The sequence below is a fragment of the Asparagus officinalis genome, unplaced genomic scaffold (genome assembly GCF_001876935.1).
Source record: "Asparagus officinalis unplaced genomic scaffold, Aspof.V1 AsparagusV1_Un371, whole genome shotgun sequence".
Lineage (NCBI taxonomy): Eukaryota > Viridiplantae > Streptophyta > Magnoliopsida > Asparagales > Asparagaceae > Asparagus > Asparagus officinalis.
Genome location: NW_017972636.1, coordinates 13,341 through 21,185, shown reverse-complemented (window position 1 = coordinate 21,185; position 7,845 = coordinate 13,341). Strand labels below are relative to the sequence as shown.

The 7,845-nt window shown below is 34.0% G+C and overlaps 1 pseudogene; it reads right to left on the bottom strand.

Annotated features, from left to right (window-relative positions):
- Window positions 1-801: 801 nt before the first annotated feature.
- On the bottom strand, window positions 802-4,929 carry LOC109827690 (annotated as a pseudogene).
- Between the last annotated feature and the right edge of the window lie 2,916 nt (window positions 4,930-7,845).

The following is a 7,845-nucleotide window of genomic DNA, read 5'->3' as shown; positions in this document are numbered from 1 at the left end:
GTGGATTTTAATTCCTTCTAAGAAGGAAGGTTTAGGATTTGGTGGGTCCAGATGATTTGATGTGGAAGAAGGGGGCTTGAGGAGGAGGGGGGTAGGTGGGGTCCGCCATGGGCAGGTGGTCGCCGGAGAGGAGCTCCGATAACCCAAGAAGTGGTCGGTGTGGCTAGGACAGGAAGTGCGGGTATTTTGTGCTAATCTTTACACATTACAAGAAAACAAAGTATTTACGACGGAAGATTTCCATCGCAGATAGGTAGACTTCCGTAGCAAAACTATATAGCAACGGATTTCTGTCACAACATCTCCGTCACTGTATCCCCCGTCACTAAAGCCCACCTATTGCATCAAAAAAGGAATCCGTTGCTAGTTCTATTCTACAATCATCGACGGAACAGGGAGGGAATTTTCCATCGTAGGTGTGACTCTAAAATTTTGTCGCTAACTATTTGTGACCGATACTAGCGATAGAATTCCGTCGCTGATAAACTGTGATGGATTTTCCATTGCAAATACGTTGCAGATTTATTCACAAATATTAGAGACAAAATTCTCATTGCAATTAACATTCACCAAAAACACTATAGAGACAACATTTCTCTCACAAAATATCAGATTCAATAATTCATCACAATAGAGCTAGCTTACAACCATTCAAGACCGAAACTTGCCTCACATAAGCAATAAAAGATTTCTAACCACTTTCATAAGATGATAGTTAACTGAAAATTCTTTACAACTTACACCATCAAAATACAAAACATAGCCTATCTTACACTTCTCCCGTGCTTGAACTCTACACTTCTCCCATTACTGACAAAAAAGCTAGTTACAACCATATACACTATCAAAATACAAAACATAGCCTATCTTACACTTCTCCCATGCTTGAACTCTGCACTTCTCCCATTACTAACAAAAAAAAAGCTAGCTATAACCATATTAATATAGTATAATGCTAGTATTTCCAAAAATCTCATCATATTTAGCATTTCTTCATGTACAATCACTCCTTGCAACTCCACATCTAAAAAAAAAAAAAATCATATTTAGCATTTCTTCATGTAGAATCACTCCTTGCAACTCCAGTTACTCCACATCTAAAAAAACAAAAAAAAAAATCATTCATTCACCATCATTGTTGTCTTCCTCGTCATCATCTTGCTCTGTTCTGGCCCTTGAAGAACCAATAAGACCGTATATATGAACAAAAAATTCACTTAGATCTAATTCTCTTATTTGGATCAGTTTTAATTTAAAAAAACTCAATAGAACCAAAAAAAAAGTAAGCTCTAATTTAAACAAAATAATGTTGACTATATAACTGTAAACTACTTGCTTTTGAGCTAGACAGCTAAACAGTCTTTTCATAGTTCTGAACTTTGGTATGTATTGAAAAAAATTCGGCCTATGTCTAATGAGTTTCAAAATAATGGATGTGAAATGTACGACAAATGTGCAGGAATTTTGGGGATTAGTCACAAATGGGTTTAGCTTCATGAATCAATTCTCGTTAGTTATAATGAGAGGGACAAGTACAGTCTCCTCCTCCCTTTTTTTGGTAAAAGCATAGTCCCAGTTACGGTTCAAGAACCTGACAATTTTTTCTCACTACGAAATTCAAATTGCTCAACCCAAGCTAGTAAGGTAGTAGCATGTTCCAAAGCTAATAGGACAGGAAACAGCGCAAGGTTTCTTCCAAAAATGCTATACCCACAGCTCCGCTAAAAGAACTGCTATTGAAAAGCTAATTATTAAAAGTCAGCAATTACCTCAACTCCCTAGTGGAATACATATCCGAAAAGAAATCCTAAAGGAAGACCAAATACATAGTAGCATCCCAAGTTAATGTAAGCCATCATTCCCTGCCATCCACCCCCAATTGCAACTCCTGCCTCATAAAAAAATTTGAAAGAAAACTCATTTAAGAACAGCTATTCTTAGCAAAATATAATCCATGATCAGCTCATAGATCATCCTTTTCCAAGTATTGAGATTAAGATAATTACTGATGAATGACACTGCATGTCAACTTGAAAAACAGAAATCTTTGGACCTGAAATCACTGGCTGGATGCTATTAAGCACCATGGTCATGCCAAGAAGGCCAGCTATGCTCGCTGCGAATTTTTGTCGCTTCTGAAGATGACAGGGAAATAATCTCTCAATCCTAATATTCCGACCATGCTAAAGAGACCAATTGCAGGTGAAGTGGAAATCACCACAATTACAGCATACATGGTGGCTCTCCATCTACCTGCTCCAAGCTCATTTGAAACTCGAACACTGATGACAGCAGACCAACATAAATTGGTAGCTGCAAACCTTATGATTCCATTATAAATAAAGTGATAATGTTGGGGGCTCTTACCCTATAGCAGCATTGACCCCAATGAAGATCATGCCTTCCCATCCATTTATGCTCATGCTGAAAAAGAATAGAAACAAGTCTTAGCAAGTAATCAGAAGGCTTCTGAGGGAGCTATTGGGTACCGGCAACTAACAACACAGTATGAAGTCTTAAGTATTTGGTAACTAGTGAATATCTGGTTCTAGGAATCACAAGGATCATAAACTCATTAGATTGAAGTCTCAACCCTAGTTTGTTTTGCCAATAAAATTTCCAGCTTAAAAACTCCTAGATACTTCAGATAAATGATATTTAAATTGTTAATATTTAAATCACAACCCTAGTTTGTTTTGCCAATTAATTTTTCAGCGTAAAAACTCCTAGATACTTCAGATAAATGATATGGACACAACATCAAAATTAAAGATGCACTTTTACTAACAAAAGATGACACCAAATGGAATGGAACCAACTGCAATTTCTACAGAGGTCACCAGTGAGTACAACTAGAACCATCAATCATGTACCAAATATCGAGGCAAAGAGGATGATCCAGGATCGCTGCATGTAGGCACCAAGCATCGCGACTTGTCCTGCACCAAACGCTTGCTCACATAGTGTCTCTAGTGCACTCCCCATGCCAAGCTTATCAATTGTAAGAAGAAAATATTAGTCCTATGATATACTCCATCTGGAATTGAGTATCCATAATTGGCATAAACTTTGTGAACTTATCAAAATTCCTTAAGCTCAAAAAATTTTAATCTGAAACCATCAAACATGAATTTGTTCAACAAGATGCCCTTTTAAAGACAAACTGATTGTACTCCACTTCTTCAGAACAAATAAACAAACAAAAACATACAATTTAAACTTGAACGGCTGTTTCAGGGGAAGTAATTTCAGCATGAAGTTTATAACTATTTTAATTTTTTGGCGACTAAATTTGATCAGCATCTTTCTAAACCTATTGTCGTTCATCTCAGGTTGTATCACTCGATCTCCCAAATGACATGCTAAAGCATGAAACTGCAGTCTACAATTGTGAATTCATTCCAAGTAATAGATTGGTATTTAACATGAAAATGTTCCATATCTTTCATCTCATTAGAGTTAGACAACTAGGTAGGAAGTTCAAATCTAACTCACTGAAAAGGGACTTTCTGAAAATCTACTTTGAGTGTGGAGTTGGTCCAAAAGTATGGGTACCTGTTTGTCAAAATGAAGAGGTCCACATTAAGCGCCTTTTGATTATCATACCAATAACATTTGAATATCAATACTTCATTTCCACCAATGTATCTTAACTTTATCACTTCAGTCAACATCCCTTAGAAGTCACATTCATGGTCATCGTAACAACTTCCTTTCACACATACACCGCTATTCATAGTACTCTTATTTTGTCCATACTCTTGTGTGTGAAACTTGAATCCATTGACATTACATCCACCAAAAGATGTCACAGATTTAGCCGGTTCGAGTGCCAATTTTCTTACGCGATTATCTATATATAGATTTATCTCTCACAATCTGTCAAGTTAAATTGTGTCAAAATGTATAATATATAGCATATATTGACTACTTATAATCTTACTTACAAGCTCACGTAACCAATTTGCAAACTCCTCGATTTGAAGCCTCGCATTGTCATTAATGGATATGTTGGGACATTTTCGTCGCAAACTTTCATCATATTGACTACAAAAAATAGAAACATTAATTAAGGCATGATTCGTGATACTTTCTTATTTAACATAATATAGATTATAAAACACTTACTCCACATATGGTCCAGTCTTGATTGAATCAGGCTGAAAACTTGGCAGATTTCAATTATATTGCAGCTGGTATATATTTGCATATAATAAGCTTTATGAGAACTTTGACCATTCGACCATATCCGCATTTTATTCGTTCCTGATACCTACAAATATGTCCACACATATCTGACATATATGATATATCATATATGCGCCTGGATCATATTTGCGCAGGGCCAGATATAAATACTAGATATAAATAGTCATAACTCATAATAGAAAAATATCGGCAATAGAACCAGTAAACATCGTTTTTCAATCAGACGTGTAGATCAAACGATAACTATTTCTCTTAATAAAGCTAAGTCAAAAACAATAATTCATAAATAAAAATGAAGATTACAAATCATCAAAATAAAACTCTATGAATTTCTCTCATAATTATTAATTCAGATATACCCCATAAGTCAATAACTTAATCAGTCAATAGACCTAAAATCTTAAATTATATCAATAATAACGAAGTGCAGCCTACGGATTTAGATCCATAACTTTGAATTCAGGGGATTGGTGGTGCATGAAAGGAGTCGGCTTACAAACCAATTCAATTCTTAAACAAAACCTAAATTAATCAAAAGAATTGATCTCAAAGAGCCTAAATAACTATCTAATACAATATTCAAAATACTCTTCACCCAGCTCACAAGATCACATTAATTCCTGTTTCGTCATTCAAATCACAAAATTAAAAGCCCTAAAATGTAAGTTATAAAAATATTTACCTGAAAACAGTAGCGAACAGTGACGCTAAAAGCACTCGATGGCCTCCATGATCTGGCTAAAACAAAACGTATATATTGAGCCCAATTGGGTGAAAAGTAAGGTTTAGGGTTTTCCTCAGCAAGAACTTACTCTAACGATGGAGGCGTTGAGAGCAAAGGAGGCAGCGGAGGAGATCGCTAGGGTTTGCTTCGGAGGAGGAAACCGCAAGAATTTGAGAGAGAGAGAGCGAGCGAGCGCGCGCGCGCGCGCGACAGAAAATATCTTTTCTATTAACGGGTTGGATCGGACATTCTTTACTTCGTTTTTTTTATTTCATCATTTGCGACGAGATATTCCGTCGCAAAAGTGTCAAATGCTTCTTTTCAAAAAAAAATAAACTTCGCGAGCCCATCTCTGCTATAGAATTATGTGGGTAACGACAGAATAAAAATGTAATTGCGACGGATTTATGAGAGGATTTTCGCCGCTATTGATTTTTGTTGCTAAGAGCGAATACTTTTATTTCTATAACAAATTCCTTTTTCTTATAGAGACATAACCTAAAAATCAACGACTGAACTTTAACTCTTTTATCCATGAATCTTCTTTTAAAATAAAAAACAGTGAGGATCAAGTTATGGTGAAAAATAAGAATTATAATAGGGCTATCAAATATATTATAATAAGTTAATATAATAAATTTCTAAAATAATATATAACGTAGATGCCGTAGTCACCTTAACGGTAGAGATATGACCACGTGGTCCTTGTCAAAGACCTTGGAAGCTTGTTTCAGTTCCTTTCTTTTTAGTTCCTCTTTCAGCATCCGCCTATTGAAAAAATCTTTAGGTTAGCAAAATATAAGTTTTTTTATTAATGTAGTCTACCTTCATTTTGTCAAGGGTTACTTGCATTTTAACTTCCCAAAGGTTACACCATTGAACATTGATAACTAAAGCTTTTTTTAGCACTTGTATTTTTGACATTTTAATACCCCAAAATTTAGAGTATCTGATTTTAAAAATGGGTAAACAATGGGGTATCAAAGTGTCAAGTTTTTTCGGGGATCAAGGTCAAAAAAAGGTATAAACTTTATGGTATCAAACTGTCAAATAAAAACTTGGGGGTATCAAAGGTAAAAAAATTAGTAAACTTTAGGGCACTAAAGTGAAAACAACCCATTTATCAAAGTAAATAATGATATTGTTGAGTAAAAAAGTAAATAATGATTTAAACCTTCATTTTTCTAGCAATTAGATTCAAGAATTTTCTCCGAATTCTATGATCATCAACCTCGTCCTCATTGATCATGTCCTGAGTTGTTCTTGAGTTGGGTTCTAGCCCAGGAGATAGGGTAACAATTCGCATAAAATAAACTATCATGTTAGTTGGAAATAGAAAATATATCATGTTAAGTTGCATACAAAGCAAATTTCTTCAACATGGCATTTGCATAAGATCATCAATTTTTTTGAAAAAACCTAAAGTAAATTAATCAAGTGCAACTAACCGTTGTAATTATGAAACACTTGCGAGAAACAAAAATCAGCAGCTCATCGGTTACGTAGTATGGTCCTAAGTAGAGACATCAACATTTATGCACTCGAATAGTGAAATTGGTCCTTGAATGTAAGAATTTAGTATCACAAAAGGCATGTTTCAAATTATTAAAAGTTTGCCTTTAGTTGCTAATGTGTTCTAATTATAACGGTTGCGAGTGCACAACTTGTGGTTGTAGCATGCCGTGTCGATCCTACGAGGGAGGTGTGTTCTAAAAAAGGTCCTAAAGTGGTTTTTAAATTGTGATAGAAAAGAGAGAATAGAGGCCGGTTTGTGTGTTAATTTGATATAAATAAAGGCCAAAACAAGAAGGAAAATAAAACCAAGAGGATAATCAAATAAAAGAGCTAAATAAAATCAAGTTATAAAACTAGGAATCTAGGATTACGCTCACTAGCTAATTCCTATATAAATTTTAGTGTTACTCTCTTTTAATTCTTATATCACTAGTTTTCTTAGGTATAGATTATCAAGTTATTTAAAGCAAACAAAACCTATCAAATTCATATTAAAGCAATATCACCATTGATGAACTAAAAGAAACAAGAAAATAGTAATCCTAGAATTTTAAAAACATAAATTTTCAAATGATTTAAGATACCAATTATTGTTCTAGTTTATTATCCTAAGCATGATCAATTAATCGAGCAATTCAAAAACCAATTGGAAATTAAACTAGTTTCATCTAATGCTAGATATCATAAGAAAATTAGCTACTCATAATACTGCTAGAAAATAAAAATAAAAAGTAAAAAATACTAAATTACAAAGCGTAAAACAAAGCAAGAAATAAAAGCAATAAATTAAATACTAAACATGTAATTCTAAACAACAAAAAATAAGGGAAAATAGGAATTTACAATGCAAAGGATTGGCCCTTTGCATAGACCCAAAAATTTTCAAATCTCCATGAGAAGAAAATAAAAATAATTTTTTTTTATTTTATTGCAAAACTATAGTTTTACAATGGTGGAAGGCCTAATTAAAGGCCCTACTCTCTGAAATAGACTTTATAAAATTTTACATATCCCTCACACTTATTCTCTATCCCTATTTGTAGCTTACTATAATCAACATCAACCATTGGATCAAACTTAGGCTCCAAGAAATTAAAATAAACCATTATTAATTTCTGTTAGAAACTAAACAATTATCTCATTGATTAGTTCATCGATTAGTTTGTTCTTTTTTGTTGATTTGTTGTCTCATGTTGGGCTAAAAGACTTTATGTGCTTCCTTTATGCTTATGTGTGTGTATTTATTTGTACGCGTGTGTGTACATGTATATGTGCATTTGTATACATACATACATATGTGTGTATAAATATGCACGCGTGTGTATGCACTCACACACACATGTGTGTGTGTATTTATGTACACACACACACATATGTATGTATGTATATATACGCGT